General features: G+C 47.9%; 18 non-coding genes across 18 annotated transcripts; all 18 read left to right on the top strand.

Moving 5' to 3' along the window:
- The first annotated feature begins 685 nt into the window (after positions 1 to 685).
- LOC142692306 (U2 spliceosomal RNA) lies at positions 686 to 876 on the top strand. The gene has a single exon (XR_012860762.1). It is a non-coding gene; the product is annotated as a U2 spliceosomal RNA (small nuclear RNA).
- A 1,280-nt stretch (positions 877 to 2,156) lies between these two features.
- LOC142692305 (U2 spliceosomal RNA) lies at positions 2,157 to 2,347 on the top strand. Its single transcript, XR_012860761.1, has one exon. It is a non-coding gene; the product is annotated as a U2 spliceosomal RNA (small nuclear RNA).
- A 1,300-nt stretch (positions 2,348 to 3,647) lies between these two features.
- LOC142692303 (U2 spliceosomal RNA) lies at positions 3,648 to 3,838 on the top strand. Its single transcript, XR_012860759.1, has one exon. It is a non-coding gene; the product is annotated as a U2 spliceosomal RNA (small nuclear RNA).
- A 1,276-nt stretch (positions 3,839 to 5,114) lies between these two features.
- On the top strand, positions 5,115 to 5,305 carry LOC142692302 (U2 spliceosomal RNA). The gene has a single exon (XR_012860758.1). It is a non-coding gene; the product is annotated as a U2 spliceosomal RNA (small nuclear RNA).
- Positions 5,306 to 6,589: 1,284 nt separating this feature from the next.
- Positions 6,590 to 6,780, top strand: LOC142692300 (U2 spliceosomal RNA). Its single transcript, XR_012860757.1, has one exon. It is a non-coding gene; the product is annotated as a U2 spliceosomal RNA (small nuclear RNA).
- A 1,281-nt stretch (positions 6,781 to 8,061) lies between these two features.
- Positions 8,062 to 8,251, top strand: LOC142692143 (U2 spliceosomal RNA). Its single transcript, XR_012860628.1, has one exon. It is a non-coding gene; the product is annotated as a U2 spliceosomal RNA (small nuclear RNA).
- Positions 8,252 to 9,543: 1,292 nt separating this feature from the next.
- LOC142692299 (U2 spliceosomal RNA) lies at positions 9,544 to 9,734 on the top strand. Its single transcript, XR_012860756.1, has one exon. It is a non-coding gene; the product is annotated as a U2 spliceosomal RNA (small nuclear RNA).
- Positions 9,735 to 11,022: 1,288 nt separating this feature from the next.
- LOC142692298 (U2 spliceosomal RNA) lies at positions 11,023 to 11,213 on the top strand. Its single transcript, XR_012860755.1, has one exon. It is a non-coding gene; the product is annotated as a U2 spliceosomal RNA (small nuclear RNA).
- Positions 11,214 to 12,486: 1,273 nt separating this feature from the next.
- LOC142692297 (U2 spliceosomal RNA) lies at positions 12,487 to 12,677 on the top strand. The gene has a single exon (XR_012860754.1). It is a non-coding gene; the product is annotated as a U2 spliceosomal RNA (small nuclear RNA).
- A 1,300-nt stretch (positions 12,678 to 13,977) lies between these two features.
- Positions 13,978 to 14,168, top strand: LOC142692296 (U2 spliceosomal RNA). The gene has a single exon (XR_012860753.1). It is a non-coding gene; the product is annotated as a U2 spliceosomal RNA (small nuclear RNA).
- A 1,292-nt stretch (positions 14,169 to 15,460) lies between these two features.
- LOC142692295 (U2 spliceosomal RNA) lies at positions 15,461 to 15,651 on the top strand. The gene has a single exon (XR_012860752.1). It is a non-coding gene; the product is annotated as a U2 spliceosomal RNA (small nuclear RNA).
- Positions 15,652 to 16,943: 1,292 nt separating this feature from the next.
- LOC142692118 (U2 spliceosomal RNA) lies at positions 16,944 to 17,134 on the top strand. Its single transcript, XR_012860605.1, has one exon. It is a non-coding gene; the product is annotated as a U2 spliceosomal RNA (small nuclear RNA).
- Positions 17,135 to 18,422: 1,288 nt separating this feature from the next.
- LOC142692294 (U2 spliceosomal RNA) lies at positions 18,423 to 18,613 on the top strand. Its single transcript, XR_012860751.1, has one exon. It is a non-coding gene; the product is annotated as a U2 spliceosomal RNA (small nuclear RNA).
- A 1,284-nt stretch (positions 18,614 to 19,897) lies between these two features.
- LOC142692293 (U2 spliceosomal RNA) lies at positions 19,898 to 20,088 on the top strand. The gene has a single exon (XR_012860750.1). It is a non-coding gene; the product is annotated as a U2 spliceosomal RNA (small nuclear RNA).
- A 1,288-nt stretch (positions 20,089 to 21,376) lies between these two features.
- On the top strand, positions 21,377 to 21,567 carry LOC142692291 (U2 spliceosomal RNA). The gene has a single exon (XR_012860748.1). It is a non-coding gene; the product is annotated as a U2 spliceosomal RNA (small nuclear RNA).
- Positions 21,568 to 22,827: 1,260 nt separating this feature from the next.
- Positions 22,828 to 23,018, top strand: LOC142692289 (U2 spliceosomal RNA). The gene has a single exon (XR_012860747.1). It is a non-coding gene; the product is annotated as a U2 spliceosomal RNA (small nuclear RNA).
- A 1,268-nt stretch (positions 23,019 to 24,286) lies between these two features.
- On the top strand, positions 24,287 to 24,477 carry LOC142692288 (U2 spliceosomal RNA). The gene has a single exon (XR_012860746.1). It is a non-coding gene; the product is annotated as a U2 spliceosomal RNA (small nuclear RNA).
- Positions 24,478 to 25,754: 1,277 nt separating this feature from the next.
- Positions 25,755 to 25,945, top strand: LOC142692287 (U2 spliceosomal RNA). Its single transcript, XR_012860745.1, has one exon. It is a non-coding gene; the product is annotated as a U2 spliceosomal RNA (small nuclear RNA).
- Positions 25,946 to 26,189: the final 244 nt, after the last annotated feature.

Raw genomic sequence — 26,189 nt, 5'->3', positions numbered from 1 at the left:
ATGGAGGTTGTAGGAGCAAGGAGAAGTTGTCTGTAAAGTTGGTGGATGCCTATTTTCCATTTTGCAGTCCCTTGTCTCCCTCTTGTGGCCTCCTGGAGGCAACTAGCTGTGCAAAAAAAAGACAGCCTGGCGGCCGGCTGTTGCAGTGTTGCCCTCTCAGGCAACACTGAGTGACTGACTGAGCCTCACCGTCTTATATAAAGTTCAGACGGAACTTTGCACGTGTCATAGTGGAGCCCTCAGGATTCCAGAGCCAGCTTTCTGACATCATAATGGGGCCTCAGAGATAAAAGCCTGGGCCCAGGCAGTGTTGGTCAGTGCTGCTCAGCAGGCAGCACTGGACTGGACTGGATTACAGCTGATACAAGGTGTGAAGGAACAAGGGGTGGCTGTGGGCATGCACTTGCTGCCGCTGCCAGTGTTTATCTGCATGGCAGCAGGGCATTTGGGCGTTGCCAGGAAGGCGTTTTTATGTAGATTCCTCCTCTTTCAGCACTGCATTGTGGTGCAAGCAAAAGAAGCAAATCCTGTCTGGCTTCCTCTCCGGCCTTTATTCACCTCCCGTGTAGCTGTGAGTGTGTGAGCCTGCAGGGCCCCATGGAATTGCCTAGAAGTAGGCTGAATCGCTGCAAGGGCTGAACAGCAGTATCGGGCAGGCTCGGGCAACGCGCGGCCCGTTCGGGTTATCGCTTCTCGGCCTTTTGGCTAAGATCAAGTGTAGTATCTGTTCTTATCAGTTTAATATCTGATACGTCCCCTATCTGGGGACCATATATTAAATGGATTTTTAGAACAGGGAGATGGAAATAGAGCTTGCTCTGTCCACTCCACGCATTGACCTGGTATTGCAGTATTTCCAGGACCGGTGCACCCTTTCCTTATGTGTTGACTAAAAGCAGATTCCAAAAGTGTTTTTTGTCTTTGCTATTGTTTCTGTCTTTCTGAAGGGATCTCCCCTTTTAATCCCATTATTTCAACACCTGTTGGACAATGCATGAGTGATAATGAGCTCATTGATTAAATGCAATTAATGAATAGATTGCCACCTCTTGTTGTGTGTCGTCTGTGTTTCTGTGTTTCCGGCATTTCACATTGGAACACCTCATTCACCTTCCTTGTCTTCTCTCCGCCCTCCCTTTTAGGTAAGTTAAAGAGCTGCACCTGAGCCAGCCACTGATTGATTGATTGATTGATTGATTGATTGATTGATTGATTGATGCAGCACAACAGTCAAATAGTGGAGTGGAGTAGGGGAACAGCAAACAGCCAATAAAGCAGCCCGCCCGCTCGCCTGCCCGCCACAATGGACCTACCTGTGTACACTAGATGGATGTGATGGAATGTACTGTCGTCCCTACATTTCAAGAAGAAGTAAGAATTGCAGTTGCAACAAAGCCTTGCTTGCCTACAAAGAGAGCAGCAATTTGGATTTGTTACTATGTTACCTAGAAGAATAACAAACTGTGCAAGGATGGAGGTTGTAGGAGCAAGGAGAAGTTGTCTGTAAAGTTGGTGGATGCCTATTTTCCATTTTGCAGTCCCTTGTCTCCCTCTTGTGGCCTCCTGGAGGCAACTAGCTGTGCAAAAAAAAGACAGCCTGGCGGCCGGCTGTTGCAGTGTTGCCCTCTCAGGCAACACTGAGTGACTGACTGAGCCTCACCGTCTTATATAAAGTTCAGACGGAACTTTGCACGTGTCATAGTGGAGCCCTCAGGATTACAGAGCCAGCTTTCTGACATCATAATGGGGCCTCAGAGATAAAAGCCTGGGCCCAGGCAGTGTTGGTCAGTGCTGCTCAGCAGGCAGCACTGGACTGGACTGGATTACAGCTGATACAAGGTGTGAAGGAACAAGGGGTGGCTGTGGGCATGCACTTGCTGCCGCTGCCAGTGTTTATCTGCATGGCAGCAGGGCATTTGGGCGTTGCCAGGAAGGCGTTTTTATGTAGATTCCTCCTCTTTCAGCACTGCATTGTGGTGCAAGCAAAAGAAGCAAATCCTGTCTGGCTTCCTCTCCGGCCTTTATTCACCTCCCGTGTAGCTGTGAGTGTGTGAGCCTGCAGGGCCCCATGGAATTGCCTAGAAGTAGGCTGAATCGCTGCAAGGGCTGAACAGCAGTATCGGGCAGGCTCGGGCAACGCGCGGCCCGTTCGGGTTATCGCTTCTCGGCCTTTTGGCTAAGATCAAGTGTAGTATCTGTTCTTATCAGTTTAATATCTGATACGTCCCCTATCTGGGGACCATATATTAAATGGATTTTTAGAACAGGGAGATGGAAATAGAGCTTGCTCTGTCCACTCCACGCATTGACCTGGTATTGCAGTATTTCCAGGACCGGTGCACCCTTTCCTTATGTGTTGACTAAAAGCAGATTCCAAAAGTGTTTTTTGTCTTTGCTATTGTTTCTGTCTTTCTGAAGGGATCTCCCCTTTTAATCCCATTATTTCAACACCTGTTGGACAATGCATGAGTGATAATGAGCTCATTGATTAAATGCAATTAATGAATAGATTGCCACCTCTTGTTGTGTGTCGTCTGTGTTTCTGTGTTTCCGGCATTTCACATTGGAACACCTCATTCACCTTCCTTGTCTTCTCTCCGCCCTCCCTTTTAGGTAAGTTAAAGAGCTGCACCTGAGCCAGCCACTGATTGATTGATTGATTGATTGATTGATTGATTGATTGATTGATTGATTGATTGATTGATTGATGCAGCACAACAGTCAAATAGTGGAGTGGAGTAGGGGAACAGCAAACAGCCAATAAAGCAGCCCGCCCGCTCGCCTGCCCGCCACAATGGACCTACCTGTGTACACTAGATGGATGTGATGGAATGTACTGTCGTCCCTACATTTCAAGAAGAAGTAAGAATTGCAGTTGCAACAAAGCCTTGCTTGCCTACAAAGAGAGCAGCAATTTGGATTTGTTACTATGTTACCTAGAAGAATAACAAACTGTGCAAGGATGGAGGTTGTAGAAGCAAGGAGAAGTTGTCTGTAAAGTTGGTGGATGCCTATTTTCCATTTTGCAGTCCCTTGTCTCCCTCTTGTGGCCTCCTGGAGGCAACTAGCTGTGCAAAAAAAAGACAGCCTGGCGGCCGGCTGTTGCAGTGTTGCCCTCTCAGGCAACACTGAGTGACTGACTGAGCCTCACCGTCTTATATAAAGTTCAGACGGAACTTTGCACGTGTCATAGTGGAGCCCTCAGGATTCCAGAGCCAGCTTTCTGACATCATAATGGGGCCTCAGAGATAAAAGCCTGGGCCCAGGCAGTGTTGGTCAGTGCTGCTCAGCAGGCAGCACTGGACTGGACTGGATTACAGCTGATACAAGGTGTGAAGGAACAAGGGGTGGCTGTGGGCATGCACTTGCTGCCGCTGCCAGTGTTTATCTGCATGGCAGCAGGGCATTTGGGCGTTGCCAGGAAGGCGTTTTTATGTAGATTCCTCCTCTTTCAGCACTGCATTGTGGTGCAAGCAAAAGAAGCAAATCCTGTCTGGCTTCCTCTCCGGCCTTTATTCACCTCCCGTGTAGCTGTGAGTGTGTGAGCCTGCAGGGCCCCATGGAATTGCCTAGAAGTAGGCTGAATCGCTGCAAGGGCTGAACAGCAGTATCGGGCAGGCTCGGGCAACGCGCGGCCCGTTCGGGTTATCGCTTCTCGGCCTTTTGGCTAAGATCAAGTGTAGTATCTGTTCTTATCAGTTTAATATCTGATACGTCCCCTATCTGGGGACCATATATTAAATGGATTTTTAGAACAGGGAGATGGAAATAGAGCTTGCTCTGTCCACTCCACGCATTGACCTGGTATTGCAGTATTTCCAGGACCGGTGCACCCTTTCCTTATGTGTTGACTAAAAGCAGATTCCAAAAGTGTTTTTTGTCTTTGCTATTGTTTCTGTCTTTCTGAAGGGATCTCCCCTTTTAATCCCATTATTTCAACACCTGTTGGACAATGCATGAGTGATAATGAGCTCATTGATTAAATGCAATTAATGAATAGATTGCCACCTCTTGTTGTGTGTCGTCTGTGTTTCTGTGTTTCCGGCATTTCACATTGGAACACCTCATTCACCTTCCTTGTCTTCTCTCCGCCCTCCCTTTTAGGTAAGTTAAAGAGCTGCACCTGAGCCAGCCACTGATTGATTGATTGATTGATTGATTGATTGATTGATTGATGCAGCACAACAGTCAAATAGTGGAGTGGAGTAGGGGAACAGCAAACAGCCAATAAAGCAGCCCGCCCGCTCGCCTGCCCGCCACAATGGACCTACCTGTGTACACTAGATGGATGTGATGGAATGTACTGTCGTCCCTACATTTCAAGAAGAAGTAAGAATTGCAGTTGCAACAAAGCCTTGCTTGCCTACAAAGAGAGCAGCAATTTGGATTTGTTACTATGTTACCTAGAAGAATAACAAACTGTGCAAGGATGGAGGTTGTAGGAGCAAGGAGAAGTTGTCTGTAAAGTTGGTGGATGCCTATTTTCCATTTTGCAGTCCCTTGTCTCCCTCTTGTGGCCTCCTGGAGGCAACTAGCTGTGCAAAAAAAAGACAGCCTGGCGGCCGGCTGTTGCAGTGTTGCCCTCTCAGGCAACACTGAGTGACTGACTGAGCCTCACCGTCTTATATAAAGTTCAGACGGAACTTTGCACGTGTCATAGTGGAGCCCTCAGGATTCCAGAGCCAGCTTTCTGACATCATAATGGGGCCTCAGAGATAAAAGCCTGGGCCCAGGCAGTGTTGGTCAGTGCTGCTCAGCAGGCAGCACTGGACTGGACTGGATTACAGCTGATACAAGGTGTGAAGGAACAAGGGGTGGCTGTGGGCATGCACTTGCTGCCGCTGCCAGTGTTTATCTGCATGGCAGCAGGGCATTTGGGCGTTGCCAGGAAGGCGTTTTTATGTAGATTCCTCCTCTTTCAGCACTGCATTGTGGTGCAAGCAAAAGAAGCAAATCCTGTCTGGCTTCCTCTCCGGCCTTTATTCACCTCCCGTGTAGCTGTGAGTGTGTGAGCCTGCAGGGCCCCATGGAATTGCCTAGAAGTAGGCTGAATCGCTGCAAGGGCTGAACAGCAGTATCGGGCAGGCTCGGGCAACGCGCGGCCCGTTCGGGTTATCGCTTCTCGGCCTTTTGGCTAAGATCAAGTGTAGTATCTGTTCTTATCAGTTTAATATCTGATACGTCCCCTATCTGGGGACCATATATTAAATGGATTTTTAGAACAGGGAGATGGAAATAGAGCTTGCTCTGTCCACTCCACGCATTGACCTGGTATTGCAGTATTTCCAGGACCGGTGCACCCTTTCCTTATGTGTTGACTAAAAGCAGATTCCAAAAGTGTTTTTTGTCTTTGCTATTGTTTCTGTCTTTCTGAAGGGATCTCCCCTTTTAATCCCATTATTTCAACACCTGTTGGACAATGCATGAGTGATAATGAGCTCATTGATTAAATGCAATTAATGAATAGATTGCCACCTCTTGTTGTGTGTCGTCTGTGTTTCTGTGTTTCCGGCATTTCACATTGGAACACCTCATTCACCTTCCTTGTCTTCTCTCCGCCCTCCCTTTTAGGTAAGTTAAAGAGCTGCACCTGAGCCAGCCACTGATTGATTGATTGATTGATTGATTGATTGATTGATTGATTGATTGATGCAGCACAACAGTCAAATAGTGGAGTGGAGTAGGGGAACAGCAAACAGCCAATAAAGCAGCCCGCCCGCTCGCCTGCCCGCCACAATGGACCTACCTGTGTACACTAGATGGATGTGATGGAATGTACTGTCGTCCCTACATTTCAAGAAGAAGTAAGAATTGCAGTTGCAACAAAGCCTTGCTTGCCTACAAAGAGAGCAGCAATTTGGATTTGTTACTATGTTACCTAGAAGAATAACAAACTGTGCAAGGATGGAGGTTGTAGGAGCAAGGAGAAGTTGTCTGTAAAGTTGGTGGATGCCTATTTTCCATTTTGCAGTCCCTTGTCTCCCTCTTGTGGCCTCCTGGAGGCAACTAGCTGTGCAAAAAAAAGACAGCCTGGCGGCCGGCTGTTGCAGTGTTGCCCTCTCAGGCAACACTGAGTGACTGACTGAGCCTCACCGTCTTATATAAAGTTCAGACGGAACTTTGCACGTGTCATAGTGGAGCCCTCAGGATTCCAGAGCCAGCTTTCTGACATCATAATGGGGCCTCAGAGATAAAAGCCTGGGCCCAGGCAGTGTTGGTCAGTGCTGCTCAGCAGGCAGCACTGGACTGGACTGGATTACAGCTGATACAAGGTGTGAAGGAACAAGGGGTGGCTGTGGGCATGCACTTGCTGCCGCTGCCAGTGTTTATCTGCATGGCAGCAGGGCATTTGGGCGTTGCCAGGAAGGCGTTTTTATGTAGATTCCTCCTCTTTCAGCACTGCATTGTGGTGCAAGCAAAAGAAGCAAATCCTGTCTGGCTTCCTCTCCGGCCTTTATTCACCTCCCGTGTAGCTGTGAGTGTGTGAGCCTGCAGGGCCCCATGGAATTGCCTAGAAGTAGGCTGAATCGCTGCAAGGGCTGAACAGCAGTATCGGGCAGGCTCGGGCAACGCGCGGCCCGTTCGGGTTATCGCTTCTCGGCCTTTTGGCTAAGATCAAGTGTAGTATCTGTTCTTATCAGTTTAATATCTGATACGTCCCCTATCTGGGGACCATATATTAAATGGATTTTTAGAACAGGGAGATGGAAATAGAGCTTGCTCTGTCCACTCCACGCATTGACCTGGTATTGCAGTATTTCCAGGACCGGTGCACCCTTTCCTTATGTGTTGACTAAAAGCAGATTCCAAAAGTGTTTTTTGTCTTTGCTATTGTTTCTGTCTTTCTGAAGGGATCTCCCCTTTTAATCCCATTATTTCAACACCTGTTGGACAATGCATGAGTGATAATGAGCTCATTGATTAAATGCAATTAATGAATAGATTGCCACCTCTTGTTGTGTGTCGTCTGTGTTTCTGTGTTTCCGGCATTTCACATTGGAACACCTCATTCACCTTCCTTGTCTTCTCTCCGCCCTCCCTTTTAGGTAAGTTAAAGAGCTGCACCTGAGCCAGCCACTGATTGATTGATTGATTGATTGATTGATTGATTGATTGATTGATGCAGCACAACAGTCAAATAGTGGAGTGGAGTAGGGGAACAGCAAACAGCCAATAAAGCAGCCCGCCCGCTCGCCTGCCCGCCACAATGGACCTACCTGTGTACACTAGATGGATGTGATGGAATGTACTGTCGTCCCTACATTTCAAGAAGAAGTAAGAATTGCAGTTGCAACAAAGCCTTGCTTGCCTACAAAGAGAGCAGCAATTTGGATTTGTTACTATGTTACCTAGAAGAATAACAAACTGTGCAAGGATGGAGGTTGTAGGAGCAAGGAGAAGTTGTCTGTAAAGTTGGTGGATGCCTATTTTCCATTTTGCAGTCCCTTGTCTCCCTCTTGTGGCCTCCTGGAGGCAACTAGCTGTGCAAAAAAAAAGACAGCCTGGCGGCCGGCTGTTGCAGTGTTGCCCTCTCAGGCAACACTGAGTGACTGACTGAGCCTCACCGTCTTATATAAAGTTCAGACGGAACTTTGCACGTGTCATAGTGGAGCCCTCAGGATTCCAGAGCCAGCTTTCTGACATCATAATGGGGCCTCAGAGATAAAAGCCTGGGCCCAGGCAGTGTTGGTCAGTGCTGCTCAGCAGGCAGCACTGGACTGGACTGGATTACAGCTGATACAAGGTGTGAAGGAACAAGGGGTGGCTGTGGGCATGCACTTGCTGCCGCTGCCAGTGTTTATCTGCATGGCAGCAGGGCATTTGGGCGTTGCCAGGAAGGCGTTTTTATGTAGATTCCTCCTCTTTCAGCACTGCATTGTGGTGCAAGCAAAAGAAGCAAATCCTGTCTGGCTTCCTCTCCGGCCTTTATTCACCTCCCGTGTAGCTGTGAGTGTGTGAGCCTGCAGGGCCCCATGGAATTGCCTAGAAGTAGGCTGAATCGCTGCAAGGGCTGAACAGCAGTATCGGGCAGGCTCGGGCAACGCGCGGCCCGTTCGGGTTATCGCTTCTCGGCCTTTTGGCTAAGATCAAGTGTAGTATCTGTTCTTATCAGTTTAATATCTGATACGTCCCCTATCTGGGGACCATATATTAAATGGATTTTTAGAACAGGAGATGGAAATAGAGCTTGCTCTGTCCACTCCACGCATTGACCTGGTATTGCAGTATTTCCAGGACCGGTGCACCCTTTCCTTATGTGTTGACTAAAAGCAGATTCCAAAAGTGTTTTTTGTCTTTGCTATTGTTTCTGTCTTTCTGAAGGGATCTCCCCTTTTAATCCCATTATTTCAACACCTGTTGGACAATGCATGAGTGATAATGAGCTCATTGATTAAATGCAATTAATGAATAGATTGCCACCTCTTGTTGTGTGTCGTCTGTGTTTCTGTGTTTCCGGCATTTCACATTGGAACACCTCATTCACCTTCCTTGTCTTCTCTCCGCCCTCCCTTTTAGGTAAGTTAAAGAGCTGCACCTGAGCCAGCCACTGATTGATTGATTGATTGATTGATTGATTGATTGATTGATTGATTGATTGATTGATGCAGCACAACAGTCAAATAGTGGAGTGGAGTAGGGGAACAGCAAACAGCCAATAAAGCAGCCCGCCCGCTCGCCTGCCCGCCACAATGGACCTACCTGTGTACACTAGATGGATGTGATGGAATGTACTGTCGTCCCTACATTTCAAGAAGAAGTAAGAATTGCAGTTGCAACAAAGCCTTGCTTGCCTACAAAGAGAGCAGCAATTTGGATTTGTTACTATGTTACCTAGAAGAATAACAAACTGTGCAAGGATGGAGGTTGTAGGAGCAAGGAGAAGTTGTCTGTAAAGTTGGTGGATGCCTATTTTCCATTTTGCAGTCCCTTGTCTCCCTCTTGTGGCCTCCTGGAGGCAACTAGCTGTGCAAAAAAAAGACAGCCTGGCGGCCGGCTGTTGCAGTGTTGCCCTCTCAGGCAACACTGAGTGAATGACTGAGCCTCACCGTCTTATATAAAGTTCAGACGGAACTTTGCACGTGTCATAGTGGAGCCCTCAGGATTCCAGAGCCAGCTTTCTGACATCATAATGGGGCCTCAGAGATAAAAGCCTGGGCCCAGGCAGTGTTGGTCAGTGCTGCTCAGCAGGCAGCACTGGACTGGACTGGATTACAGCTGATACAAGGTGTGAAGGAACAAGGGGTGGCTGTGGGCATGCACTTGCTGCCGCTGCCAGTGTTTATCTGCATGGCAGCAGGGCATTTGGGCGTTGCCAGGAAGGCGTTTTTATGTAGATTCCTCCTCTTTCAGCACTGCATTGTGGTGCAAGCAAAAGAAGCAAATCCTGTCTGGCTTCCTCTCCGGCCTTTATTCACCTCCCGTGTAGCTGTGAGTGTGTGAGCCTGCAGGGCCCCATGGAATTGCCTAGAAGTAGGCTGAATCGCTGCAAGGGCTGAACAGCAGTATCGGGCAGGCTCGGGCAACGCGCGGCCCGTTCGGGTTATCGCTTCTCGGCCTTTTGGCTAAGATCAAGTGTAGTATCTGTTCTTATCAGTTTAATATCTGATACGTCCCCTATCTGGGGACCATATATTAAATGGATTTTTAGAACAGGGAGATGGAAATAGAGCTTGCTCTGTCCACTCCACGCATTGACCTGGTATTGCAGTATTTCCAGGACCGGTGCACCCTTTCCTTATGTGTTGACTAAAAGCAGATTCCAAAAGTGTTTTTTGTCTTTGCTATTGTTTCTGTCTTTCTGAAGGGATCTCCCCTTTTAATCCCATTATTTCAACACCTGTTGGACAATGCATGAGTGATAATGAGCTCATTGATTAAATGCAATTAATGAATAGATTGCCACCTCTTGTTGTGTGTCGTCTGTGTTTCTGTGTTTCCGGCATTTCACATTGGAACACCTCATTCACCTTCCTTGTCTTCTCTCCGCCCTCCCTTTTAGGTAAGTTAAAGAGCTGCACCTGAGCCAGCCACTGATTGATTGATTGATTGATTGATTGATTGATTGATTGATTGATTGATTGATGCAGCACAACAGTCAAATAGTGGAGTGGAGTAGGGGAACAGCAAACAGCCAATAAAGCAGCCCGCCCGCTCGCCTGCCCGCCACAATGGACCTACCTGTGTACACTAGATGGATGTGATGGAATGTACTGTCGTCCCTACATTTCAAGAAGAAGTAAGAATTGCAGTTGCAACAAAGCCTTGCTTGCCTACAAAGAGAGCAGCAATTTGGATTTGTTACTATGTTACCTAGAAGAATAACAAACTGTGCAAGGATGGAGGTTGTAGGAGCAAGGAGAAGTTGTCTGTAAAGTTGGTGGATGCCTATTTTCCATTTTGCAGTCCCTTGTCTCCCTCTTGTGGCCTCCTGGAGGCAACTAGCTGTGCAAAAAAAAGACAGCCTGGCGGCCGGCTGTTGCAGTGTTGCCCTCTCAGGCAACACTGAGTGACTGACTGAGCCTCACCGTCTTATATAAAGTTCAGACGGAACTTTGCACGTGTCATAGTGGAGCCCTCAGGATTCCAGAGCCAGCTTTCTGACATCATAATGGGGCCTCAGAGATAAAAGCCTGGGCCCAGGCAGTGTTGGTCAGTGCTGCTCAGCAGGCAGCACTGGACTGGACTGGATTACAGCTGATACAAGGTGTGAAGGAACAAGGGGTGGCTGTGGGCATGCACTTGCTGCCGCTGCCAGTGTTTATCTGCATGGCAGCAGGGCATTTGGGCGTTGCCAGGAAGGCGTTTTTATGTAGATTCCTCCTCTTTCAGCACTGCATTGTGGTGCAAGCAAAAGAAGCAAATCCTGTCTGGCTTCCTCTCCGGCCTTTATTCACCTCCCGTGTAGCTGTGAGTGTGTGAGCCTGCAGGGCCCCATGGAATTGCCTAGAAGTAGGCTGAATCGCTGCAAGGGCTGAACAGCAGTATCGGGCAGGCTCGGGCAACGCGCGGCCCGTTCGGGTTATCGCTTCTCGGCCTTTTGGCTAAGATCAAGTGTAGTATCTGTTCTTATCAGTTTAATATCTGATACGTCCCCTATCTGGGGACCATATATTAAATGGATTTTTAGAACAGGGAGATGGAAATAGAGCTTGCTCTGTCCACTCCACGCATTGACCTGGTATTGCAGTATTTCCAGGACCGGTGCACCCTTTCCTTATGTGTTGACTAAAAGCAGATTCCAAAAGTGTTTTTTGTCTTTGCTATTGTTTCTGTCTTTCTGAAGGGATCTCCCCTTTTAATCCCATTATTTCAACACCTGTTGGACAATGCATGAGTGATAATGAGCTCATTGATTAAATGCAATTAATGAATAGATTGCCACCTCTTGTTGTGTGTCGTCTGTGTTTCTGTGTTTCCGGCATTTCACATTGGAACACCTCATTCACCTTCCTTGTCTTCTCTCCGCCCTCCCTTTTAGGTAAGTTAAAGAGCTGCACCTGAGCCAGCCACTGATTGATTGATTGATTGATTGATTGATTGATTGATGCAGCACAACAGTCAAATAGTGGAGTGGAGTAGGGGAACAGCAAACAGCCAATAAAGCAGCCCGCCCGCTCGCCTGCCCGCCACAATGGACCTACCTGTGTACACTAGATGGATGTGATGGAATGTACTGTCGTCCCTACATTTCAAGAAGAAGTAAGAATTGCAGTTGCAACAAAGCCTTGCTTGCCTACAAAGAGAGCAGCAATTTGGATTTGTTACTATGTTACCTAGAAGAATAACAAACTGTGCAAGGATGGAGGTTGTAGGAGCAAGGAGAAGTTGTCTGTAAAGTTGGTGGATGCCTATTTTCCATTTTGCAGTCCCTTGTCTCCCTCTTGTGGCCTCCTGGAGGCAACTAGCTGTGCAAAAAAAAAGACAGCCTGGCGGCCGGCTGTTGCAGTGTTGCCCTCTCAGGCAACACTAAGTGACTGACTGAGCCTCACCGTCTTATATAAAGTTCAGACGGAACTTTGCACGTGTCATAGTGGAGCCCTCAGGATTCCAGAGCCAGCTTTCTGACATCATAATGGGGCCTCAGAGATAAAAGCCTGGGCCCAGGCAGTGTTGGTCAGTGCTGCTCAGCAGGCAGCACTGGACTGGACTGGATTACAGCTGATACAAGGTGTGAAGGAACAAGGGGTGGCTGTGGGCATGCACTTGCTGCCGCTGCCAGTGTTTATCTGCATGGCAGCAGGGCATTTGGGCGTTGCCAGGAAGGCGTTTTTATGTAGATTCCTCCTCTTTCAGCACTGCATTGTGGTGCAAGCAAAAGAAGCAAATCCTGTCTGGCTTCCTCTCCGGCCTTTATTCACCTCCCGTGTAGCTGTGAGTGTGTGAGCCTGCAGGGCCCCATGGAATTGCCTAGAAGTAGGCTGAATCGCTGCAAGGGCTGAACAGCAGTATCGGGCAGGCTCGGGCAACGCGCGGCCCGTTCGGGTTATCGCTTCTCGGCCTTTTGGCTAAGATCAAGTGTAGTATCTGTTCTTATCAGTTTAATATCTGATACGTCCCCTATCTGGGGACCATATATTAAATGGATTTTTAGAACAGGGAGATGGAAATAGAGCTTGCTCTGTCCACTCCACGCATTGACCTGGTATTGCAGTATTTCCAGGACCGGTGCACCCTTTCCTTATGTGTTGACTAAAAGCAGATTCCAAAAGTGTTTTTTGTCTTTGCTATTGTTTCTGTCTTTCTGAAGGGATCTCCCCTTTTAATCCCATTATTTCAACACCTGTTGGACAATGCATGAGTGATAATGAGCTCATTGATTAAATGCAATTAATGAATAGATTGCCACCTCTTGTTGTGTGTCGTCTGTGTTTCTGTGTTTCCGGCATTTCACATTGGAACACCTCATTCACCTTCCTTGTCTTCTCTCCGCCCTCCCTTTTAGGTAAGTTAAAGAGCTGCACCTGAGCCAGCCACTGATTGATTGATTGATTGATTGATTGATTGATTGATTGATTGATTGATTGATTGATTGATTGATGCAGCACAACAGTCAAATAGTGGAGTGGAGTAGGGGAACAGCAAACAGCCAATAAAGCAGCCCGCCCGCTCGCCTGCCCGCCACAATGGACCTACCTGTGTACACTAGATGGATGTGATGGAATGTACTGTCGTCCCTACATTTCAAGAAGAAGTAAGAATTGCAGTTGCAACAAAGCCTTGCTTGCCTACAAAGAGAGCAGCAATTTGGATTTGTTACTATGTTACCTAGAAGAATAACAAACTGTGCAAGGATGGAGGTTGTAGGAGCAAGGAGAAGTTGTCTGTAAAGTTGGTGGATGCCTATTTTCCATTTTGCAGTCCCTTGTCTCCCTCTTGTGGCCTCCTGGAGGCAACTAGCTGTGCAAAAAAAAGACAGCCTGGCGGCCGGCTGTTGCAGTGTTGCCCTCTCAGGCAACACTGAGTGACTGACTGAGCCTCACCGTCTTATATAAAGTTCAGACGGAACTTTGCACGTGTCATAGTGGAGCCCTCAGGATTCCAGAGCCAGCTTTCTGACATCATAATGGGGCCTCAGAGATAAAAGCCTGGGCCCAGGCAGTGTTGGTCAGTGCTGCTCAGCAGGCAGCACTGGACTGGACTGGATTACAGCTGATACAAGGTGTGAAGGAACAAGGGGTGGCTGTGGGCATGCACTTGCTGCCACTGCCAGTGTTTATCTGCATGGCAGCAGGGCATTTGGGCGTTGCCAGGAAGGCGTTTTTATGTAGATTCCTCCTCTTTCAGCACTGCATTGTGGTGCAAGCAAAAGAAGCAAATCCTGTCTGGCTTCCTCTCCGGCCTTTATTCACCTCCCGTGTAGCTGTGAGTGTGTGAGCCTGCAGGGCCCCATGGAATTGCCTAGAAGTAGGCTGAATCGCTGCAAGGGCTGAACAGCAGTATCGGGCAGGCTCGGGCAACGCGCGGCCCGTTCGGGTTATCGCTTCTCGGCCTTTTGGCTAAGATCAAGTGTAGTATCTGTTCTTATCAGTTTAATATCTGATACGTCCCCTATCTGGGGACCATATATTAAATGGATTTTTAGAACAGGGAGATGGAAATAGAGCTTGCTCTGTCCACTCCACGCATTGACCTGGTATTGCAGTATTTCCAGGACCGGTGCACCCTTTCCTTATGTGTTGACTAAAAGCAGATTCCAAAAGTGTTTTTTGTCTTTGCTATTGTTTCTGTCTTTCTGAAGGGATCTCCCCTTTTAATCCCATTATTTCAACACCTGTTGGACAATGCATGAGTGATAATGAGCTCATTGATTAAATGCAATTAATGAATAGATTGCCACCTCTTGTTGTGTGTCGTCTGTGTTTCTGTGTTTCCGGCATTTCACATTGGAACACCTCATTCACCTTCCTTGTCTTCTCTCCGCCCTCCCTTTTAGGTAAGTTAAAGAGCTGCACCTGAGCCAGCCACTGATTGATTGATTGATTGATTGATTGATTGATTGATTGATTGATTGATTGATTGATGCAGCACAACAGTCAAATAGTGGAGTGGAGTAGGGGAACAGCAAACAGCCAATAAAGCAGCCCGCCCGCTCGCCTGCCCGCCACAATGGACCTACCTGTGTACACTAGATGGATGTGATGGAATGTACTGTCGTCCCTACATTTCAAGAAGAAGTAAGAATTGCAGTTGCAACAAAGCCTTGCTTGCCTACAAAGAGAGCAGCAATTTGGATTTGTTACTATGTTACCTAGAAGAATAACAAACTGTGCAAGGATGGAGGTTGTAGGAGCAAGGAGAAGTTGTCTGTAAAGTTGGTGGATGCCTATTTTCCATTTTGCAGTCCCTTGTCTCCCTCTTGTGGCCTCCTGGAGGCAACTAGCTGTGCAAAAAAAAGACAGCCTGGCGGCCGGCTGTTGCAGTGTTGCCCTCTCAGGCAACACTGAGTGACTGACTGAGCCTCACCGTCTTATATAAAGTTCAGACGGAACTTTGCACGTGTCATAGTGGAGCCCTCAGGATTCCAGAGCCAGCTTTCTGACATCATAATGGGGCCTCAGAGATAAAAGCCTGGGCCCAGGCAGTGTTGGTCAGTGCTGCTCAGCAGGCAGCACTGGACTGGACTGGATTACAGCTGATACAAGGTGTGAAGGAACAAGGGGTGGCTGTGGGCATGCACTTGCTGCCGCTGCCAGTGTTTATCTGCATGGCAGCAGGGCATTTGGGCGTTGCCAGGAAGGCGTTTTTATGTAGATTCCTCCTCTTTCAGCACTGCATTGTGGTGCAAGCAAAAGAAGCAAATCCTGTCTGGCTTCCTCTCCGGCCTTTATTCACCTCCCGTGTAGCTGTGAGTGTGTGAGCCTGCAGGGCCCCATGGAATTGCCTAGAAGTAGGCTGAATCGCTGCAAGGGCTGAACAGCAGTATCGGGCAGGCTCGGGCAACGCGCGGCCCGTTCGGGTTATCGCTTCTCGGCCTTTTGGCTAAGATCAAGTGTAGTATCTGTTCTTATCAGTTTAATATCTGATACGTCCCCTATCTGGGGACCATATATTAAATGGATTTTTAGAACAGGGAGATGGAAATAGAGCTTGCTCTGTCCACTCCACGCATTGACCTGGTATTGCAGTATTTCCAGGACCGGTGCACCCTTTCCTTATGTGTTGACTAAAAGCAGATTCCAAAAGTGTTTTTTGTCTTTGCTATTGTTTCTGTCTTTCTGAAGGGATCTCCCCTTTTAATCCCATTATTTCAACACCTGTTGGACAATGCATGAGTGATAATGAGCTCATTGATTAAATGCAATTAATGAATAGATTGCCACCTCTTGTTGTGTGTCGTCTGTGTTTCTGTGTTTCCGGCATTTCACATTGGAACACCTCATTCACCTTCCTTGTCTTCTCTCCGCCCTCCCTTTTAGGTAAGTTAAAGAGCTGCACCTGAGCCAGCCACTGATTGATTGATTGATTGATTGATTGATTGATTGATTGATTGATTGATTGATTGATGCAGCACAACAGTCAAATAGTGGAGTGGAGTAGGGGAACAGCAAACAGCCAATAAAGCAGCCCGCCCGCTCGCCTGCCCGCCACAATGGACCTACCTGTGTACACTAGATGGATGTGATGGAATGTACTGTCGTCCCTACATTTCAAGAAGAAGTAAGAATTGCAGTTGCAACAAAGCCTTGCTTGCCTACAAAGAGAGCAGCAATTTGGATTTGTTACTATGTTACCTAGAAGAATAACAAACTGTGCAAGGATGGAGGTTGTAGGAGCAAGGAGAAGTTGTCTGTAAAGTTGGTGGATGCCTATTTTCCATTTTGCAGTCCCTTGTCTCCCTCTTGTGGCCTCCTGGAGGCAACTAGCTGTGCAAAAAAAAGACAGCCTGGCGGCCGGCTGTTGCAGTGTTGCCCTCTCAGGCAACACTGAGTGACTGACTGAGCCTCACCGTCTTATATAAAGTTCAGACGGAACTTTGCACGTGTCATAGTGGAGCCCTCAGGATTCCAGAGCCAGCTTTCTGACATCATAATGGGGCCTCAGAGATAAAAGCCTGGGCCCAGGCAGTGTTGGTCAGTGCTGCTCAGCAGGCAGCACTGGACTGGACTGGATTACAGCTGATACAAGGTGTGAAGGAACAAGGGGTGGCTGTGGGCATGCACTTGCTGCCGCTGCCAGTGTTTATCTGCATGGCAGCAGGGCATTTGGGCGTTGCCAGGAAGGCGTTTTTATGTAGATTCCTCCTCTTTCAGCACTGCATTGTGGTGCAAGCAAAAGAAGCAAATCCTGTCTGGCTTCCTCTCCGGCCTTTATTCACCTCCCGTGTAGCTGTGAGTGTGTGAGCCTGCAGGGCCCCATGGAATTGCCTAGAAGTAGGCTGAATCGCTGCAAGGGCTGAACAGCAGTATCGGGCAGGCTCGGGCAACGCGCGGCCCGTTCGGGTTATCGCTTCTCGGCCTTTTGGCTAAGATCAAGTGTAGTATCTGTTCTTATCAGTTTAATATCTGATACGTCCCCTATCTGGGGACCATATATTAAATGGATTTTTAGAACAGGGAGATGGAAATAGAGCTTGCTCTGTCCACTCCACGCATTGACCTGGTATTGCAGTATTTCCAGGACCGGAGCACCCTTTCCTTATGTGTTGACTAAAAGCAGATTCCAAAAGTGTTTTTTGTCTTTGCTATTGTTTCTGTCTTTCTGAAGGGATCTCCCCTTTTAATCCCATTATTTCAACACCTGTTGGACAATGCATGAGTGATAATGAGCTCATTGATTAAATGCAATTAATGAATAGATTGCCACCTCTTGTTGTGTGTCGTCTGTGTTTCTGTGTTTCCGGCATTTCACATTGGAACACCTCATTCACCTTCCTTGTCTTCTCTCCGCCCTCCCTTTTAGGTAAGTTAAAGAGCTGCACCTGAGCCAGCCACTGATTGATTGATTGATTGATTGATTGATTGATTGATTGATTGATTGATTGATGCAGCACAACAGTCAAATAGTGGAGTGGAGTAGGGGAACAGCAAACAGCCAATAAAGCAGCCCGCCCGCTCGCCTGCCCGCCACAATGGACCTACCTGTGTACACTAGATGGATGTGATGGAATGTACTGTCGTCCCTACATTTCAAGAAGAAGTAAGAATTGCAGTTGCAACAAAGCCTTGCTTGCCTACAAAGAGAGCAGCAATTTGGATTTGTTACTATGTTACCTAGAAGAATAACAAACTGTGCAAGGATGGAGGTTGTAGGAGCAAGGAGAAGTTGTCTGTAAAGTTGGTGGATGCCTATTTTCCATTTTGCAGTCCCTTGTCTCCCTCTTGTGGCCTCCTGGAGGCAACTAGCTGTGCAAAAAAAAGACATCCTGGCGGCCGGCTGTTGCAGTGTTGCCCTCTCAGGCAACACTGAGTGACTGACTGAGCCTCACCGTCTTATATAAAGTTCAGACGGAACTTTGCACGTGTCATAGTGGAGCCCTCAGGATTCCAGAGCCAGCTTTCTGACATCATAATGGGGCCTCAGAGATAAAAGCCTGGGCCCAGGCAGTGTTGGTCAGTGCTGCTCAGCAGGCAGCACTGGACTGGACTGGATTACAGCTGATACAAGGTGTGAAGGAACAAGGGGTGGCTGTGGGCATGCACTTGCTGCCGCTGCCAGTGTTTATCTGCATGGCAGCAGGGCATTTGGGCGTTGCCAGGAAGGCGTTTTTATGTAGATTCCTCCTCTTTCAGCACTGCATTGTGGTGCAAGCAAAAGAAGCAAATCCTGTCTGGCTTCCTCTCCGGCCTTTATTCACCTCCCGTGTAGCTGTGAGTGTGTGAGCCTGCAGGGCCCCATGGAATTGCCTAGAAGTAGGCTGAATCGCTGCAAGGGCTGAACAGCAGTATCGGGCAGGCTCGGGCAACGCGCGGCCCGTTCGGGTTATCGCTTCTCGGCCTTTTGGCTAAGATCAAGTGTAGTATCTGTTCTTATCAGTTTAATATCTGATACGTCCCCTATCTGGGGACCATATATTAAATGGATTTTTAGAACAGGGAGATGGAAATAGAGCTTGCTCTGTCCACTCCACGCATTGACCTGGTATTGCAGTATTTCCAGGACCGGTGCACCCTTTCCTTATGTGTTGACTAAAAGCAGATTCCAAAAGTGTTTTTTGTCTTTGCTATTGTTTCTGTCTTTCTGAAGGGATCTCCCCTTTTAATCCCATTATTTCAACACCTGTTGGACAATGCATGAGTGATAATGAGCTCATTGATTAAATGCAATTAATGAATAGATTGCCACCTCTTGTTGTGTGTCGTCTGTGTTTCTGTGTTTCCGGCATTTCACATTGGAACACCTCATTCACCTTCCTTGTCTTCTCTCCGCCCTCCCTTTTAGGTAAGTTAAAGAGCTGCACCTGAGCCAGCCACTGATTGATTGATTGATTGATTGATTGATTGATTGATTGATTGATTGATGCAGCACAACAGTCAAATAGTGGAGTGGAGTAGGGGAACAGCAAACAGCCAATAAAGCAGCCCGCCCGCTCGCCTGCCCGCCACAATGGACCTACCTGTGTACACTAGATGGATGTGATGGAATGTACTGTCGTCCCTACATTTCAAGAAGAAGTAAGAATTGCAGTTGCAACAAAGCCTTGCTTGCCTACAAAGAGAGCAGCAATTTGGATTTGTTACTATGTTACCTAGAAGAATAACAAACTGTGCAAGGATGGAGGTTGTAGGAGCAAGGAGAAGTTGTCTGTAAAGTTGGTGGATGCCTATTTTCCATTTTGCAGTCCCTTGTCTCCCTCTTGTGGCCTCCTGGAGGCAACTAGCTGTGCAAAAAAAAGACAGCCTGGCGGCCGGCTGTTGCAGTGTTGCCCTCTCAGGCAACACTGAGTGACTGACTGAGCCTCACCGTCTTATATAAAGTTCAGACGGAACTTTGCACGTGTCATAGTGGAGCCCTCAGGATTCCAGAGCCAGCTTTCTGACATCATAATGGGGCCTCAGAGATAAAAGCCTGGGCCCAGGCAGTGTTGGTCAGTGCTGCTCAGCAGGCAGCACTGGACTGGACTGGATTACAGCTGATACAAGGTGTGAAGGAACAAGGGGTGGCTGTGGGCATGCACTTGCTGCCGCTGCCAGTGTTTATCTGCATGGCAGCAGGGCATTTGGGCGTTGCCAGGAAGGCGTTTTTATGTAGATTCCTCCTCTTTCAGCACTGCATTGTGGTGCAAGCAAAAGAAGCAAATCCTGTCTGGCTTCCTCTCCGGCCTTTATTCACCTCCCGTGTAGCTGTGAGTGTGTGAGCCTGCAGGGCCCCATGGAATTGCCTAGAAGTAGGCTGAATCGCTGCAAGGGCTGAACAGCAGTATCGGGCAGGCTCGGGCAACGCGCGGCCCGTTCGGGTTATCGCTTCTCGGCCTTTTGGCTAAGATCAAGTGTAGTATCTGTTCTTATCAGTTTAATATCTGATACGTCCCCTATCTGGGGACCATATATTAAATGGATTTTTAGAACAGGGAGATGGAAATAGAGCTTGCTCTGTCCACTCCACGCATTGACCTGGTATTGCAGTATTTCCAGGACCGGTGCACCCTTTCCTTATGTGTTGACTAAAAGCAGATTCCAAAAGTGTTTTTTGTCTTTGCTATTGTTTCTGTCTTTCTGAAGGGATCTCCCCTTTTAATCCCATTATTTCAACACCTGTTGGACAATGCATGAGTGATAATGAGCTCATTGATTAAATGCAATTAATGAATAGATTGCCACCTCTTGTTGTGTGTCGTCTGTGTTTCTGTGTTTCCGGCATTTCACATTGGAACACCTCATTCACCTTCCTTGTCTTCTCTCCGCCCTCCCTTTTAGGTAAGTTAAAGAGCTGCACCTGAGCCAGCCACTGATTGATTGATTGATTGATTGATTGATTGATTGATTGATTGATTGATTGATGCAGCACAACAGTCAAATAGTGGAGTGGAGTAGGGGAACAGCAAACAGCCAATAAAGCAGCCCGCCCGCTCGCCTGCCCGCCACAATGGACCTACCTGTGTACACTAGATGGATGTGATGGAATGTACTGTCGTCCCTACATTTCAAGAAGAAGTAAGAATTGCAGTTGCAACAAAGCCTTGCTTGCCTACAAAGAGAGCAGCAATTTGGATTTGTTACTATGTTACCTAGAAGAATAACAAACTGTGCAAGGATGGAGGTTGTAGGAGCAAGGAGAAGTTGTCTGTAAAGTTGGTGGATGCCTATTTTCCATTTTGCAGTCCCTTGTCTCCCTCTTGTGGCCTCCTGGAGGCAACTAGCTGTGCAAAAAAAAGACAGCCTGGCGGCCGGCTGTTGCAGTGTTGCCCTCTCAGGCAACACTGAGTGACTGACTGAGCCTCACCGTCTTATATAAAGTTCAGACGGAACTTTGCACGTGTCATAGTGGAGCCCTCAGGATTCCAGAGCCAGCTTTCTGACATCATAATGGGGCCTCAGAGATAAAAGCCTGGGCCCAGGCAGTGTTGGTCAGTGCTGCTCAGCAGGCAGCACTGGACTGGACTGGATTACAGCTGATACAAGGTGTGAAGGAACAAGGGGTGGCTGTGGGCATGCACTTGCTGCCGCTGCCAGTGTTTATCTGCATGGCAGCAGGGCATTTGGGCGTTGCCAGGAAGGCGTTTTTATGTAGATTCCTCCTCTTTCAGCACTGCATTGTGGTGCAAGCAAAAGAAGCAAATCCTGTCTGGCTTCCTCTCCGGCCTTTATTCACCTCCCGTGTAGCTGTGAGTGTGTGAGCCTGCAGGGCCCCATGGAATTGCCTAGAAGTAGGCTGAATCGCTGCAAGGGCTGAACAGCAGTATCGGGCAGGCTCGGGCAACGCGCGGCCCGTTCGGGTTATCGCTTCTCGGCCTTTTGGCTAAGATCAAGTGTAGTATCTGTTCTTATCAGTTTAATATCTGATACGTCCCCTATCTGGGGACCATATATTAAATGGATTTTTAGAACAGGGAGATGGAAATAGAGCTTGCTCTGTCCACTCCACGCATTGACCTGGTATTGCAGTATTTCCAGGACCGGTGCACCCTTTCCTTATGTGTTGACTAAAAGCAGATTCCAAAAGTGTTTTTTGTCTTTGCTATTGTTTCTGTCTTTCTGAAGGGATCTCCCCTTTTAATCCCATTATTTCAACACCTGTTGGACAATGCATGAGTGATAATGAGCTCATTGATTAAATGCAATTAATGAATAGATTGCCACCTCTTGTTGTGTGTCGTCTGTGTTTCTGTGTTTCCGGCATTTCACATTGGAACACCTCATTCACCTTCCTTGTCTTCTCTCCGCCCTCCCTTTTAGGTAAGTTAAAGAGCTGCACCTGAGCCAGCCACTGATTGATTGATTGATTGATTGATTGATTGATGCAGCACAACAGTCAAATAGTGGAGTGGAGTAGGGGAACAGCAAACAGCCAATAAAGCAGCCCGCCCGCTCGCCTGCCCGCCACAATGGACCTACCTGTGTACACTAGATGGATGTGATGGAATGTACTGTCGTCCCTACATTTCAAGAAGAAGTAAGAATTGCAGTTGCAACAAAGCCTTGCTTGCCTACAAAGAGAGCAGCAATTTGGATTTGTTACTATGTTACCTAGAAGAATAACAAACTGTGCAAGGATGGAGGTTGTAGGAGCAAGGAGAAGTTGTCTGTAAAGTTGGTGGATGCCTATTTTCCATTTTGCAGTCCCTTGTCTCCCTCTTGTGGCCTCCTGGAGGCAACTAGCTGTGCAAAAAAAAGACAGCCTGGCGGCCGGCTGTTGCAGTGTTGCCCTCTCAGGCAACACTGAGTGACTGACTGAGCCTCACCGTCTTATATAAAGTTCAGACGGAACTTTGCACGTGTCATAGTGGAGCCCTCAGGATTCCAGAGCCAGCTTTCTGACATCATAATGGGGCCTCAGAGATAAAAGCCTGGGCCCAGGCAGTGTTGGTCAGTGCTGCTCAGCAGGCAGCACTGGACTGGACTGGATTACAGCTGATACAAGGTGTGAAGGAACAAGGGGTGGCTGTGGGCATGCACTTGCTGCCGCTGCCAGTGTTTATCTGCATGGCAGCAGGGCATTTGGGCGTTGCCAGGAAGGCGTTTTTATGTAGATTCCTCCTCTTTCAGCACTGCATTGTGGTGCAAGCAAAAGAAGCAAATCCTGTCTGGCTTCCTCTCCGGCCTTTATTCACCTCCCGTGTAGCTGTGAGTGTGTGAGCCTGCAGGGAATTGCCTAGAAGTAGGCTGAATCGCTGCAAGGGCTGAACAGCAGTATCGGGCAGGCTCGGGCAACGCGCGGCCCGTTCGGGTTATCGCTTCTCGGCCTTTTGGCTAAGATCAAGTGTAGTATCTGTTCTTATCAGTTTAATATCTGATACGTCCCCTATCTGGGGACCATATATTAAATGGATTTTTAGAACAGGGAGATGGAAATAGAGCTTGCTCTGTCCACTCCACGCATTGACCTGGTATTGCAGTATTTCCAGGACCGGTGCACCCTTTCCTTATGTGTTGACTAAAAGCAGATTCCAAAAGTGTTTTTTGTCTTTGCTATTGTTTCTGTCTTTCTGAAGGGATCTCCCCTTTTAATCCCATTATTTCAACACCTGTTGGACAATGCATGAGTGATAATGAGCTCATTGATTAAATGCAATTAATGAATAGATTGCCACCTCTTGTTGTGTGTCGTCTGTGTTTCTGTGTTTCCGGCATTTCACATTGGAACACCTCATTCACCTTCCTTGTCTTCTCTCCGCCCTCCCTTTTAGGTAAGTTAAAGAGCTGCACCTGAGCCAGCCACTGATTGATTGATTGATTGATTGATTGATTGATGCAGCACAACAGTCAAATAGTGGAGTGGAGTAGGGGAACAGCAAACAGCCAATAAAGCAGCCCGCCCGCTCGCCTGCCCGCCACAATGGACCTACCTGTGTACACTAGATGGATGTGATGGAATGTACTGTCGTCCCTACATTTCAAGAAGAAGTAAGAATTGCAGTTGCAACAAAGCCTTGCTTGCCTACAAAGAGAGCAGCAATTTGGATTTGTTACTATGTTACCTAGAAGAATAACAAACTGTGCAAGGATGGAGGTTGTAGGAGCAAGGAGAAGTTGTCTGTAAAGTTGGTGGATGCCTATTTTCCATTTTGCAGTCCCTTGTCTCCCTCTTGTGGCCTCCTGGAGGCAACTAGCTGTGCAAAAAAAAGACAGCCTGGCGGCCGGCTGTTGCAGTGTTGCCCTCTCAGGCAACACTGAGTGACTGACTGAGCCTCACCGTCTTATATAAAGTTCAGACGGAACTTTGCACGTGTCATAGTGGAGCCCTCAGGATTCCAGAGCCAGCTTTCTGACATCATAATGGGGCCTCAGAGATAAAAGCCTGGGCCCAGGCAGTGTTGGTCAGTGCTGCTCAGCAGGCAGCACTGGACTGGACTGGATTACAGCTGATACAAGGTGTGAAGGAACAAGGGGTGGCTGTGGGCATGCACTTGCTGCCGCTGCCAGTGTTTATCTGCATGGCAGCAGGGCATTTGGGCGTTGCCAGGAAGGCGTTTTTATGTAGATTCCTCCTCTTTCAGCACTGCATTGTGGTGCAAGCAAAAGAAGCAAATCCTGTCTGGCTTCCTCTCCGGCCTTTATTCACCTCCCGTGTAGCTGTGAGTGTGTGAGCCTGCAGGGCCCCATGGAATTGCCTAGAAGTAGGCTGAATCGCTGCAAGGGCTGAACAGCAGTATCGGGCAGGCTCGGGCAACGCGCGGCCCGTTCGGGTTATCGCTTCTCGGCCTTTTGGCTAAGATCAAGTGTAGTATCTGTTCTTATCAGTTTAATATCTGATACGTCCCCTATCTGGGGACCATATATTAAATGGATTTTTAGAACAGGGAGATGGAAATAGAGCTTGCTCTGTCCACTCCACGCATTGACCTGGTATTGCAGTATTTCCAGGACCGGTGCACCCTTTCCTTATGTGTTGACTAAAAGCAGATTCCAAAAGTGTTTTTTGTCTTTGCTATTGTTTCTGTCTTTCTGAAGGGATCTCCCCTTTTAATCCCATTATTTCAACACCTGTTGGACAATGCATGAGTGATAATGAGCTCATTGATTAAATGCAATTAATGAATAGATTGCCACCTCTTGTTGTGTGTCGTCTGTGTTTCTGTGTTTCCGGCATTTCACATTGGAACACCTCATTCACCTTCCTTGTCTTCTCTCCGCCCTCCCTTTTAGGTAAGTTAAAGAGCTGCACCTGAGCCAGCCACTGATTGATTGATTGATTGATTGATTGATTGATTGATTGATTGATGCACAACAGTCAAATAGTGGAGTGGAGTAGGGGAACAGCAAACAGCCAATAAAGCAGCCCGCCCGCTCGCCTGCCCGCCACAATGGACCTACCTGTGTACACTAGATGGATGTGATGGAATGTACTGTCGTCCCTACATTTCAAGAAGAAGTAAGAATTGCAGTTGCAACAAAGCCTTGCTTGCCTACAAAGAGAGCAGCAATTTGGATTTGTTACTATGTTACCTAGAAGAATAACAAACTGTGCAAGGATGGAGGTTGTAGGAGCAAGGAGAAGTTGTCTGTAAAGTTGGTGGATGCCTATTTTCCATTTTGCAGTCCCTTGTCTCCCTCTTGTGGCCTCCTGGAGGCAACTAGCTGTGCAAAAAAAAGACAGCCTGGCGGCCGGCTGTTGCAGTGTTGCCCTCTCAGGCAACACTGAGTGACTGACTGAGCCTCACCGTCTTATATAAAGTTCAGACGGAACTTTGCACGTGTCATAGTGGAGCCCTCAGGATTCCAGAGCCAGCTTTCTGACATCATAATGGGGCCTCAGAGATAAAAGCCTGGGCCCAGGCAGTGTTGGTCAGTGCTGCTCAGCAGGCAGCACTGGACTGGACTGGATTACAGCTGATACAAGGTGTGAAGGAACAAGGGGTGGCTGTGGGCATGCACTTGCTGCCGCTGCCAGTGTTTATCTGCATGGCAGCAGGGCATTTGGGCGTTGCCAGGAAGGCGTTTTTATGTAGATTCCTCCTCTTTCAGCACTGCATTGTGGTGCAAGCAAAAGAAGCAAATCCTGTCTGGCTTCCTCTCCGGCCTTTATTCACCTCCCGTGTAGCTGTGAGTGTGTGAGCCTGCAGGGCCCCATGGAATTGCCTAGAAGTAGGCTGAATCGCTGCAAGGGCTGAACAGCAGTATCGGGCAGGCTCGGGCAACGCGCGGCCCGTTCGGGTTATCGCTTCTCGGCCTTTTGGCTAAGATCAAGTGTAGTATCTGTTCTTATCAGTTTAATATCTGATACGTCCCCTATCTGGGGACCATATATTAAATGGATTTTTAGAACAGGGAGATGGAAATAGAGCTTGCTCTGTCCACTCCACGCATTGACCTGGTATTGCAGTATTTCCAGGACCGGTGCACCCTTTCCTTATGTGTTGACTAAAAGCAGATTCCAAAAGTGTTTTTTGTCTTTGCTATTGTTTCTGTCTTTCTGAAGGGATCTCCCCTTTTAATCCCATTATTTCAACACCTGTTGGACAATGCATGAGTGATAATGAGCTCATTGATTAAATGCAATTAATGAATAGATTGCCACCTCTTGTTGTGTGTCGTCTGTGTTTCTGTGTTTCCGGCATTTCACATTGGAACACCTCATTCACCTTCCTTGTC

This window comes from Rhinoderma darwinii (assembly GCF_050947455.1).
Source record: "Rhinoderma darwinii isolate aRhiDar2 chromosome 5 unlocalized genomic scaffold, aRhiDar2.hap1 SUPER_5_unloc_39, whole genome shotgun sequence".
Taxonomy (NCBI): domain Eukaryota; kingdom Metazoa; phylum Chordata; class Amphibia; order Anura; family Rhinodermatidae; genus Rhinoderma; species Rhinoderma darwinii.
The sequence above is the reverse complement of the archived record's forward strand: the minus strand, read 5'-3'. Positions and strand labels throughout refer to the sequence as shown.